A 12,666-nucleotide genomic window follows, 5' to 3' on the forward strand; every position below is an offset into this window, starting at 1 on the left:
AACTTACTTCCATTGTGGACAGAGATACATTGTCTTACTTTCCTTCTCATAGGAATTTTAATGCCCAACTCCCTGTCATATTCCCTTTTATCTCATTATATTTCTGATATTCCTAAGTATACCCACAAATTTATAACACATATTTTGAGAGCTACCAAATGCCATATAGCTTTACATTGAAAAAACTCAGTTCCACCATTCTCTATCTTTATTATAAATACAATTTGGCACATCTATCATTGTAAATACATCACCAGAATTTTTCATAATACTGCAAATAAGTTCTCATATACTTGGATCCTTGGACTAACTGAAATCCCCCTCTTTCAACCCTTTTATAACTGGATTGATTCGCCCCCATCATGACTAAGATATTTTCACACCCTGACAAAATTCTCAATTCACAGGGTATAATCCTGTTATATCTTACTTTGCACAAGTTCATATTATAGTGTCCATTTGTAAGAAATGATCCAAGTTAGAATCTTTTAAGTAGTTTAAGTTCAGTTCTGCTGGGTCATCTTCCCTTACTGATAATATCTATTAGAAAGTACTTTCACGTGTCTCTGTGGCGCAATTGGTTAGCAAATAAGTTCTCATATACTTGGATCCTTGGACTAACTGAAATCCCCCTATTTCAACCCTTTTATAACTGGATTGATTCGCCCCCATCATGACTAAGATATTTTCACACCCTGACAAAACTCTCAATTCACAGGGTATAATCCTGTTATATCTTACTTTGCACAAGTTCATATTATAGTGTCCATTTGTAAGAAATGATCCAAGTTAGAAACTTTTAAGCAGTTTAATTACATTTCTGCTGGTTCATCTTCCCTTACTGATAATATCCATTAGAATGCACTTTCACATGTATCTATGGTGCAATTGGTTAGCGCGTTCAGCTGTTAACCAAAAAGTTGGTGGTTCAAGCCCACCCTGTGACGTGTTTAGTATTTGTTAGTCTGTGGCAGGAGGATACTGTATTTGACAAAATTTACCAGGCATTTGTCTTCATTTTACCTCAATACACAAACTTACATGGAAATTAACAGCTATGACTTTACTAACTCTACATCCATGGCTTTCCAGCTAGTGTTAGATAATACTAGAAAGAACTTTACAAATTGAAAACAAGTGATCAGTCCTAAGAAGATATAGAGAATAAGCTAAAAATTCACATTGACTTTTAGCCAGAAGAATAAGAAAAATTTATTAATATATACCAGATACTGGGATCCACTGGGTTAATTCTGAGAAGTTGATTCAATTATTTACAACGGGGGTAAGTTAACCTTGCAACAGTGTAGTAACACAAGTTACAGCAGTTGAAATTGGACCCCTAGCAACCCGATATCACTTTTTTATGCAGCATTATGGGGCTACAACAAATTACTGCAAGTTTGGAGCTACCATAAGTGTGGCTTATAGTCAGTTACTCACAGGAAATGTGGTGTATCAGCTCTTTGAATCAACCCCAAATTGTTTGCATGTACTTTTCAAGACAGCTATATGTAACTCAGCATTACTCTAGGGCATCAGAAGAAAATAAAAACAGTGAAGAATTTTGGTCAGCAATGTTATTCTTCACTTGATATATTGCAGCAAATTTTGGTTCCAAAACCTTAACTGGAGATTGCGGGCATCGATCCCGCTACCTCTCGCATGCTAAGCGAGCGCTCTACCATTTGAGCTAATTCCCCTTTGATGATAAAGCCAATTACACCACTCACACCAAGAGGACTGGATTACATTTAGAGATAACATCTCAAAAACATCCATTAGCCTCAAATTTAGTGAAATCCCATTATCGTTGGTATTTAGTACCTTAATGATTTCATAAAATGTTTCCTTCTTTATCACCATTGTGTTGGAGACTTTGTGGGGCTGAGGAAACTGTCCCACATCTGGTGGCACTGTCCCAACTTACTTCCATTGTGGACAGAGATACATTGTCTTACTTTCCTTCTCATAGGAATTTTAATGCCCAACTCCCTGTCATATTCCCTTTTATCTCATTATATTTCTGATATTCCTAAGTATACCCACAAATTTATAACACATATTTTGAGAGCTACCAAATGCCATATAGCTTTACATTGAAAAAACTCAGTTCCACCATTCTCTATCTTTATTATAAATACAATTTGGCACATCTATCATTGTAAATACATCACCAGAATTTTTCATAATACTGCAAATAAGTTCTCATATACTTGGATCCTTGGACTAACTGAAATCCCCCTATTTCAACCCTTTTATAACTGGATTGATTCGCCCCCATCATGACTAAGATATTTTCACACCCTGACAAAATTCTCAATTCACAGGGTATAATCCTGTTATATCTTACTTTGCACAAGTTCATATTATAGTGTCCATTTGTAAGAAATGATCCAAGTTAGAATCTTTTAAGTAGTTTAAGTTCAGTTCTGCTGGGTCATCTTCCCTTACTGATAATATCTATTAGAAAGTACTTTCACGTGTCTCTGTGGCGCAATTGGTTAGCAAATAAGTTCTCATATACTTGGATCCTTGGACTAACTGAAATCCCCCTATTTCAACCCTTTTATAACTGGATTGATTCGCCCCCATCATGACTAAGATATTTTCACACCCTGACAAAACTCTCAATTCACAGGGTATAATCCTGTTATATCTTACTTTGCACAAGTTCATATTATAGTGTCCATTTGTAAGAAATGATCCAAGTTAGAAACTTTTAAGCAGTTTAATTACATTTCTGCTGGTTCATCTTCCCTTACTGATAATATCCATTAGAATGCACTTTCACATGTATCTATGGCGCAATTGGTTAGCGCGTTCAGCTGTTAACCAAAAAGTTGGTGGTTCAAGCCCACCCTGTGACGTGTTTGGTATTTGTTAGTCTGTGGCAGGAGGATACTGTATTTGACAAAATTTACCAGGCATTTGTCTTCATTTTACCTCAATACACAAACTTACATGGAAATTAACAGCTATGACTTTACTAACTCTACATCCATGGCTTTCCAGCTAGTGTTAGATAATACTAGAAAGAACTTTACAAATTGAAAACAAGTGATCAGTCCTAAGAAGATATAGAGAATAAGCTAAAAATTCACATTGACTTTTAGCCAGAAGAATAAGAAAAATTTATTAATATATACCAGATACTGGGATCCACTGGGTTAATTCTGAGAAGTTGATTCAATTATTTACAACGGGGGTAAGTTAACCTTGCAACAGTGTAGTAACACAAGTTACAGCAGTTGAAATTGGACCCCTAGCAACCCGATATCACTTTTTTATGCAGCATTATGGGGCTACAACAAATTACTGCAAGTTTGGAGCTACCATAAGTGTGGCTTATAGTCAGTTACTCACAGGAAATGTGGTGTATCAGCTCTTTGAATCAACCCCAAATTGTTTGCATGTACTTTTCAAGACAGCTATATGTAACTCAGCATTACTCTAGGGCATCAGAAGAAAATAAAAACAGTGAAGAATTTTGGTCAGCAATGTTATTCTTCACTTGATATATTGCAGCAAATTTTGGTTCCAAAACCTTAACTGGAGATTGCGGGCATCGATCCCGCTACCTCTCGCATGCTAAGCGAGCGCTCTACCATTTGAGCTAATTCCCCTTTGATGATAAAGCCAATTACACCACTCACACCAAGAGGACTGGATTACATTTAGAGATAACATCTCAAAAACATCCATTAGCCTCAAATTTAGTGAAATCCCATTATCGTTGGTATTTAGTACCTTAATGATTTCATAAAATGTTTCCTTCTTTATCACCATTGTGTTGGAGACTTTGTGGGGCTGAGGAAACTGTCCCACATCTGGTGGCACTGTCCCAACTTACTTCCATTGTGGACAGAGATACATTGTCTTACTTTCCTTCTCATAGGAATTTTAATGCCCAACTCCCTGTCATATTCCCTTTTATCTCATTATATTTCTGATATTCCTAAGTATACCCACAAATTTATAACACATATTTTGAGAGCTACCAAATGTCATATAGCTTTACATTGAAAAAACTCAGTTCCACCATTCTCTATCTTTATTATAAATACAATTTGGCACATCTATCATTGTAAATACATCACCAGAATTTTTCATAATACTGCAAATAAGTTCTCATATACTTGGATCCTTGGACTAACTGAAATCCCCCTATTTCAACCCTTTTATAACTGGATTGATTCGCCCCCATCATGACTAAGATATTTTCACACCCTGACAAAATTCTCAATTCACAGGGTATAATCCTGTTATATCTTACTTTGCACAAGTTCATATTATAGTGTCCATTTGTAAGAAATGATCCAAGTTAGAATCTTTTAAGTAGTTTAAGTTCAGTTCTGCTGGGTCATCTTCCCTTACTGATAATATCTATTAGAAAGTACTTTCACGTGTCTCTGTGGCGCAATTGGTTAGCAAATAAGTTCTCATATACTTGGATCCTTGGACTAACTGAAATCCCCCTATTTCAACCCTTTTATAACTGGATTGATTCGCCCCCATCATGACTAAGATATTTTCACACCCTGACAAAACTCTCAATTCACAGGGTATAATCCTGTTATATCTTACTTTGCACAAGTTCATATTATAGTGTCCATTTGTAAGAAATGATCCAAGTTAGAAACTTTTAAGCAGTTTAATTACATTTCTGCTGGTTCATCTTCCCTTACTGATAATATCCATTAGAATGCACTTTCACATGTATCTATGGCGCAATTGGTTAGCGCGTTCAGCTGTTAACCAAAAAGTTGGTGGTTCAAGCCCACCCTGTGACGTGTTTAGTATTTGTTAGTCTGTGGCAGGAGGATACTGTATTTGACAAAATTTACCAGGCATTTGTCTTCATTTTACCTCAATACACAAACTTACATGGAAATTAACAGCTATGACTTTACTAACTCTACATCCATGACTTTCCAGCTAGTGTTAGATAATACTAGAAAGAACTTTACAAATTGAAAACAAGTGATCAGTCCTAAGAAGATATAGAGAATAAGCTAAAAATTCACATTGACTTTTAGCCAGAAGAATAAGAAAAATTTATTAATATATACCAGATACTGGGATCCACTGGGTTAATTCTGAGAAGTTGATTCAATTATTTACAACGGGGGTAAGTTAACCTTGCAACAGTGTAGTAACACAAGTTACAGCAGTTGAAATTGGACCCCTAGCAACCCGATATCACTTTTTTATGCAGCATTATGGGGCTACAACAAATTACTGCAAGTTTGGAGCTACCATAAGTGTGGCTTATAGTCAGTTACTCACAGGAAATGTGGTGTATCAGCTCTTTGAATCAACCCCAAATTGTTTGCATGTACTTTTCAAGACAGCTATATGTAACTCAGCATTACTCTAGGGCATCAGAAGAAAATAAAAACAGTGAAGAATTTTGGTCAGCAATGTTATTCTTCACTTGATATATTGCAGCAAATTTTGGTTCCAAAACCTTAACTGGAGATTGCGGGCATCGATCCCGCTACCTCTCTCATGCTAAGCGAGCGCTCTACCATTTGAGCTAATTCCCCTTTGATGATAAAGCCAATTACACCACTCACACCAAGAGGACTGGATTACATTTAGAGATAACATCTCAAAAACATCCATTAGCCTCAAATTTAGTGAAATCCCATTATCGTTGGTATTTAGTACCTTAATGATTTCATAAAATGTTTCCTTCTTTATCACCATTGTGTTGGAGACTTTGTGGGGCTGAGGAAACTGTCCCACATCTGGTGGCACTGTCCCAACTTACTTCCATTGTGGACAGAGATACATTGTCTTACTTTCCTTCTCATAGGAATTTTAATGCCCAACTCCCTGTCATATTCCCTTTTATCTCATTATATTTCTGATATTCCTAAGTATACCCACAAATTTATAACACATATTTTGAGAGCTACCAAATGTCATATAGCTTTACATTGAAAAAACTCAGTTCCACCATTCTCTATCTTTATTATAAATACAATTTGGCACATCTATCATTGTAAATACATCACCAGAATTTTTCATAATACTGCAAATAAGTTCTCATATACTTGGATCCTTGGACTAACTGAAATCCCCCTATTTCAACCCTTTTATAACTGGATTGATTCGCCCCCATCATGACTAAGATATTTTCACACCCTGACAAAATTCTCAATTCACAGGGTATAATCCTGTTATATCTTACTTTGCACAAGTTCATATTATAGTGTCCATTTGTAAGAAATGATCCAAGTTAGAATCTTTTAAGTAGTTTAAGTTCAGTTCTGCTGGGTCATCTTCCCTTACTGATAATATCTATTAGAAAGTACTTTCACGTGTCTCTGTGGCGCAATTGGTTAGCAAATAAGTTCTCATATACTTGGATCCTTGGACTAACTGAAATCCCCCTATTTCAACCCTTTTATAACTGGATTGATTCGCCCCCATCATGACTAAGATATTTTCACACCCTGACAAAACTCTCAATTCACAGGGTATAATCCTGTTATATCTTACTTTGCACAAGTTCATATTATAGTGTCCATTTGTAAGAAATGATCCAAGTTAGAAACTTTTAAGCAGTTTAATTACATTTCTGCTGGTTCATCTTCCCTTACTGATAATATCCATTAGAATGCACTTTCACATGTATCTATGGCGCAATTGGTTAGCGCGTTCAGCTGTTAACCAAAAAGTTGGTGGTTCAAGCCCACCCTGTGACGTGTTTAGTATTTGTTAGTCTGTGGCAGGAGGATACTGTATTTGACAAAATTTACCAGGCATTTGTCTTCATTTTACCTCAATACACAAACTTACATGGAAATTAACAGCTATGACTTTACTAACTCTACATCCATGGCTTTCCAGCTAGTGTTAGATAATACTAGAAAGAACTTTACAAATTGAAAACAAGTGATCAGTCCTAAGAAGATATAGAGAATAAGCTAAAAATTCACATTGACTTTTAGCCAGAAGAATAAGAAAAATTTATTAATATATACCAGATACTGGGATCCACTGGGTTAATTCTGAGAAGTTGATTCAATTATTTACAACGGGGGTAAGTTAACCTTGCAACAGTGTAGTAACACAAGTTACAGCAGTTGAAATTGGACCCCTAGCAACCCGATATCACTTTTTTATGCAGCATTATGGGGCTACAACAAATTACTGCAAGTTTGGAGCTACCATAAGTGTGGCTTATAGTCAGTTACTCACAGGAAATGTGGTGTATCAGCTCTTTGAATCAACCCCAAATTGTTTGCATGTACTTTTCAAGACAGCTATATGTAACTCAGCATTACTCTAGGGCATCAGAAGAAAATAAAAACAGTGAAGAATTTTGGTCAGCAATGTTATTCTTCACTTGATATATTGCAGCAAATTTTGGTTCCAAAACCTTAACTGGAGATTGCGGGCATCGATCCCGCTACCTCTCGCATGCTAAGCGAGCGCTCTACCATTTGAGCTAATTCCCCTTTGATGATAAAGCCAATTACACCACTCACACCAAGAGGACTGGATTACATTTAGAGATAACATCTCAAAAACATCCATTAGCCTCAAATTTAGTGAAATCCCATTATCGTTGGTATTTAGTACCTTAATGATTTCATAAAATGTTTCCTTCTTTATCACCATTGTGTTAGAGACTTTGTGGGGCTGAGGAAACTGTCCCACATCTGGTGGCACTGTCCCAACTTACTTCCATTGTGGACAGAGATACATTGTCTTACTTTCCTTCTCATAGGAATTTTAATGCCCAACTCCCTGTCATATTCCCTTTTATCTCATTATATTTCTGATATTCCTAAGTATACCCACAAATTTATAACACATATTTTGAGAGCTACCAAATGCCATATAGCTTTACATTGAAAAAACTCAGTTCCACCATTCTCTATCTTTATTATAAATACAATTTGGCACATCTATCATTGTAAATACATCACCAGAATTTTTCATAATACTGCAAATAAGTTCTCATATACTTGGATCCTTGGACTAACTGAAATCCCCCTCTTTCAACCCTTTTATAACTGGATTGATTCGCCCCCATCATGACTAAGATATTTTCACACCCTGACAAAATTCTCAATTCACAGGGTATAATCCTGTTATATCTTACTTTGCACAAGTTCATATTATAGTGTCCATTTGTAAGAAATGATCCAAGTTAGAATCTTTTAAGTAGTTTAAGTTCAGTTCTGCTGGGTCATCTTCCCTTACTGATAATATCTATTAGAAAGTACTTTCACGTGTCTCTGTGGCGCAATTGGTTAGCAAATAAGTTCTCATATACTTGGATCCTTGGACTAACTGAAATCCCCCTATTTCAACCCTTTTATAACTGGATTGATTCGCCCCCATCATGACTAAGATATTTTCACACCCTGACAAAACTCTCAATTCACAGGGTATAATCCTGTTATATCTTACTTTGCACAAGTTCATATTATAGTGTCCATTTGTAAGAAATGTTCCAAGTTAGAAACTTTTAAGCAGTTTAATTACATTTCTGCTGGTTCATCTTCTCTTACTGATAATATCCATTAGAATGCACTTTCACATGTATCTATGGCGCAATTGGTTAGCGCGTTCAGCTGTTAACCAAAAAGTTGGTGGTTCAAGCCCACCCTGTGACGTGTTTAGTATTTGTTAGTCTGTGGCAGGAGGATACTGTATTTGACAAAATTTACCAGGCATTTGTCTTCATTTTACCTCAATACACAAACTTACATGGAAATTAACAGCTATGACTTTACTAACTCTACATCCATGGCTTTCCAGCTAGTGTTAGATAATACTAGAAAGAACTTTACAAATTGAAAACAAGTGATCAGTCCTAAGAAGATATAGAGAATAAGCTAAAAATTCACATTGACTTTTAGCCAGAAGAATAAGAAAAATTTATTAATATATACCAGATACTGGGATCCACTGGGTTAATTCTGAGAAGTTGATTCAATTATTTACAACGGGGGTAAGTTAACCTTGCAACAGTGTAGTAACACAAGTTACAGCAGTTGAAATTGGACCCCTAGCAACCCGATATCACTTTTTTATGCAGCATTATGGGGCTACAACAAATTACTGCAAGTTTGGAGCTACCATAAGTGTGGCTTATAGTCAGTTACTCACAGGAAATGTGGTGTATCAGCTCTTTGAATCAACCCCAAATTGTTTGCATGTACTTTTCAAGACAGCTATATGTAACTCAGCATTACTCTAGGGCATCAGAAGAAAATAAAAACAGTGAAGAATTTTGGTCAGCAATGTTATTCTTCACTTGATATATTGCAGCAAATTTTGGTTCCAAAACCTTAACTGGAGATTGCGGGCATCGATCCCGCTACCTCTCGCATGCTAAGCGAGCGCTCTACCATTTGAGCTAATTCCCCTTTGATGATAAAGCCAATTACACCACTCACACCAAGAGGACTGGATTACATTTAGAGATAACATCTCAAAAACATCCATTAGCCTCAAATTTAGTGAAATCCCATTATCGTTGGTATTTAGTACCTTAATGATTTCATAAAATGTTTCCTTCTTTATCACCATTGTGTTGGAGACTTTGTGGGGCTGAGGAAACTGTCCCACATCTGGTGGCACTGTCCCAACTTACTTCCATTGTGGACAGAGATACATTGTCTTACTTTCCTTCTCATAGGAATTTTAATGCCCAACTCCCTGTCATATTCCCTTTTATCTCATTATATTTCTGATATTCCTAAGTATACCCACAAATTTATAACACATATTTTGAGAGCTACCAAATGCCATATAGCTTTACATTGAAAAAACTCAGTTCCACCATTCTCTATCTTTATTATAAATACAATTTGGCACATCTATCATTGTGAATACATCACCAGAATTTTTCATAATACTGCAAATAAGTTCTCATATACTTGGATCCTTGGACTAACTGAAATCCCCCTATTTCAACCCTTTTATAACTGGATTGATTCGCCCCCATCATGACTAAGATATTTTCACACCCTGACAAAATTCTCAATTCACAGGGTATAATCCTGTTATATCTTACTTTGCACAAGTTCATATTATAGTGTCCATTTGTAAGAAATTATCCAAGTTAGAATCTTTTAAGTAGTTTAAGTTCAGTTCTGCTGGGTCATCTTCCCTTACTGATAATATCTATTATAAAGTACTTTCACGTGTCTCTGTGGCGCAATTGGTTAGCAAATAAGTTCTCATATACTTGGATCCTTGGACTAACTGAAATCCCCCTATTTCAACCCTTTTATAACTGGATTGATTCGCCCCCATCATGACTAAGATATTTTCACACCCTGACAAAATTCTCAATTCACAGGGTATAATCCTGTTATATCTTATTTTGCACAAGTTCATATTATAGTGTCCATTTGTAAGAAATGATCCAAGTTAGAAACTTTTAAGCAGTTTAAGTTCAGTTCTGCTGGTTCATCTTCCCTTACTGATAATATCTATTAGAAAGTACTTTCACGTGTCTCTGTGGCACAATTGGTTAGCACATTCAGCTGTTAACCAAAAAGGCTAGTGTTCAAGCCCACCCAGGGACGTGTTTAGTATTTGTTATTCTGAAGCAGGAGGATTCTGTATTTGACAAAATTAACCAGGCATTTGTCTTCATTTTACCTCAATACACAAACTTACATGGAAATTAACAGCTATGACTTTACTAACTCTACATCCATGGCTTTCCAGCTAGTGTTAGATAATACTAGAAAGAACTTTACAAATTGAAAACAAGTGATCAGTCCTAAGAAGATATAGAGAATAAGCTAAAAATTCATATTGACTTTTAGCCAGAAGAATAAGAAAAATGTATTAATATATACCAGATACTGGGATCCACTGGGTTAATTCTGAGAAGTTGATTCAATTATTTACAACGGGGGTAAGTTAACCTTGCAACAGTGTAGTAACACAAGTTACAGCAGTTGAAATTGGACCCCTAGCAACCCGATATCACTTTTTTATGCAGCATTATGGGGCTACAACAAATTACTGTAAGTTTGGAGCTACCATAAGTGTGGCTTATAGTCAGTTACTCACAGGAAATGTGGTGTATCAGCTCTTTGAATCAACCCCAAATTGTTTGCATTTAATTTTCAAGACAACTATATGTAACTCAGCATTCCTCTGGGGCATCAAAAGAAAATAAAAACAGTGAAGAATTTTGGTCAGGAATGTTATTCTTCACTTGATATATTGCAGCAAATTTTGGTTCGAAAATCTTAGCTGGAGAATGCAGGCATCGATCCCACTACCTCTTGCATGCTAAGCGAGCTCTCTACCATTTGAGCAAATTCCCCTTTGATATTAACATCATTTACACCACTCACACCAAGAGGACTGGATTACATTTAGAGATAACATCTCAAAAACATCCATTAGCCTCAAGTTTAGTGAAATCCCGTTATCGTTGGTATTTAGTACCTTAATGATTTCATAAAATGTTTCCTTTTTTATCACCATTGTGTTGGAGACTTTGTGGGGCTGAGGAAACTGTCCCACATCTGGTGGCACTGTCCCAACTTACTTCCATTGTGTACAGAGATACATTGTCTTACTTTCCTTCTCATAGGAATTTTAATGCCCAATTCCCTATCATATTCCCTTTTATCTCATTATATTTCTGATATTCCTAAGTATACCCACAAATTTATAACACATATTATGAGTGCTACCAAATGCCATATAGCTTTATATTGAAAAAACTCAGTTCCACCATTCTCTATCTTTATTATAAATACAATTTGGCACATCTATCATTGTGAATACATCACCAGAATTTTTCATAACACTGCAAATAAGTTCTCATATACTTGGATCCTTGGACTAACTGAAATCCCCCTATTTCAACCCTTTTATAACTGGATTGATTCGCCCCCATCATGACTAAGATATTTTCACACCCTGACAAAATTCTCAATTTACAGGGTATAATCCTGTTATTTCTTACTTTGCACAAGTTCATATTATAGTGTCCATTTGTAAGAAATGATCCAAGTTAGAAACTTTTAAGCAGTTTAAGTTCAGTTCTGCTGGGTCATCTTCCCTTACTGATAATATCTATTAGAAAGTACTTTCACGTGTCTCTGTGGTGCAATTGGTTAGCAAATAAGTTCTCATATACTTGGATCCTTGGACTAACTGAAATCCCCCTATTTCAACCCTTTTATAACTGGATTGATTCGCCCCCATCATGACTAAGATATTTTCACACCCTGACAAATTCTCAATTCACAGGGTATAATCCTGTTATATCTTACTTTGCACAAGTTCATATTATAGTGTCCATTTGTAAGAAATGATCCAAGTTAGAAACTTTTAAGCAGTTTAAGTTCAGTTCTGCTGGTTCATCTTCCCTTACTGATAATATCTATTAGAAAGTACTTTCACGTGTCTCTGTGGCGCAATTGGTTAGCGCATTCAGCTGTTAACCAAAAAGTTGGTGGTTCAAGCCCACCCAGGGACGTGATTAGTATTTGTTATTCTGTGGCAGGAGGATACTGTATTTGACAAAATTTACCAGGCATTTGTCTTCATTTTACCTCAATACACAAACTTACATGGAAATTAACAGCTATGACTTTAATAACTCTACATCCATGGCTTTCCAGCTAGTGTTAGATAATACTAGAAAGAAGTTTACAAATT

Source organism: Taudactylus pleione, unplaced genomic scaffold (assembly GCF_031769625.1).
Source record: "Taudactylus pleione unplaced genomic scaffold, aTauple2 ptg000174l, whole genome shotgun sequence".
Taxonomy (NCBI): domain Eukaryota; kingdom Metazoa; phylum Chordata; class Amphibia; order Anura; family Myobatrachidae; genus Taudactylus; species Taudactylus pleione.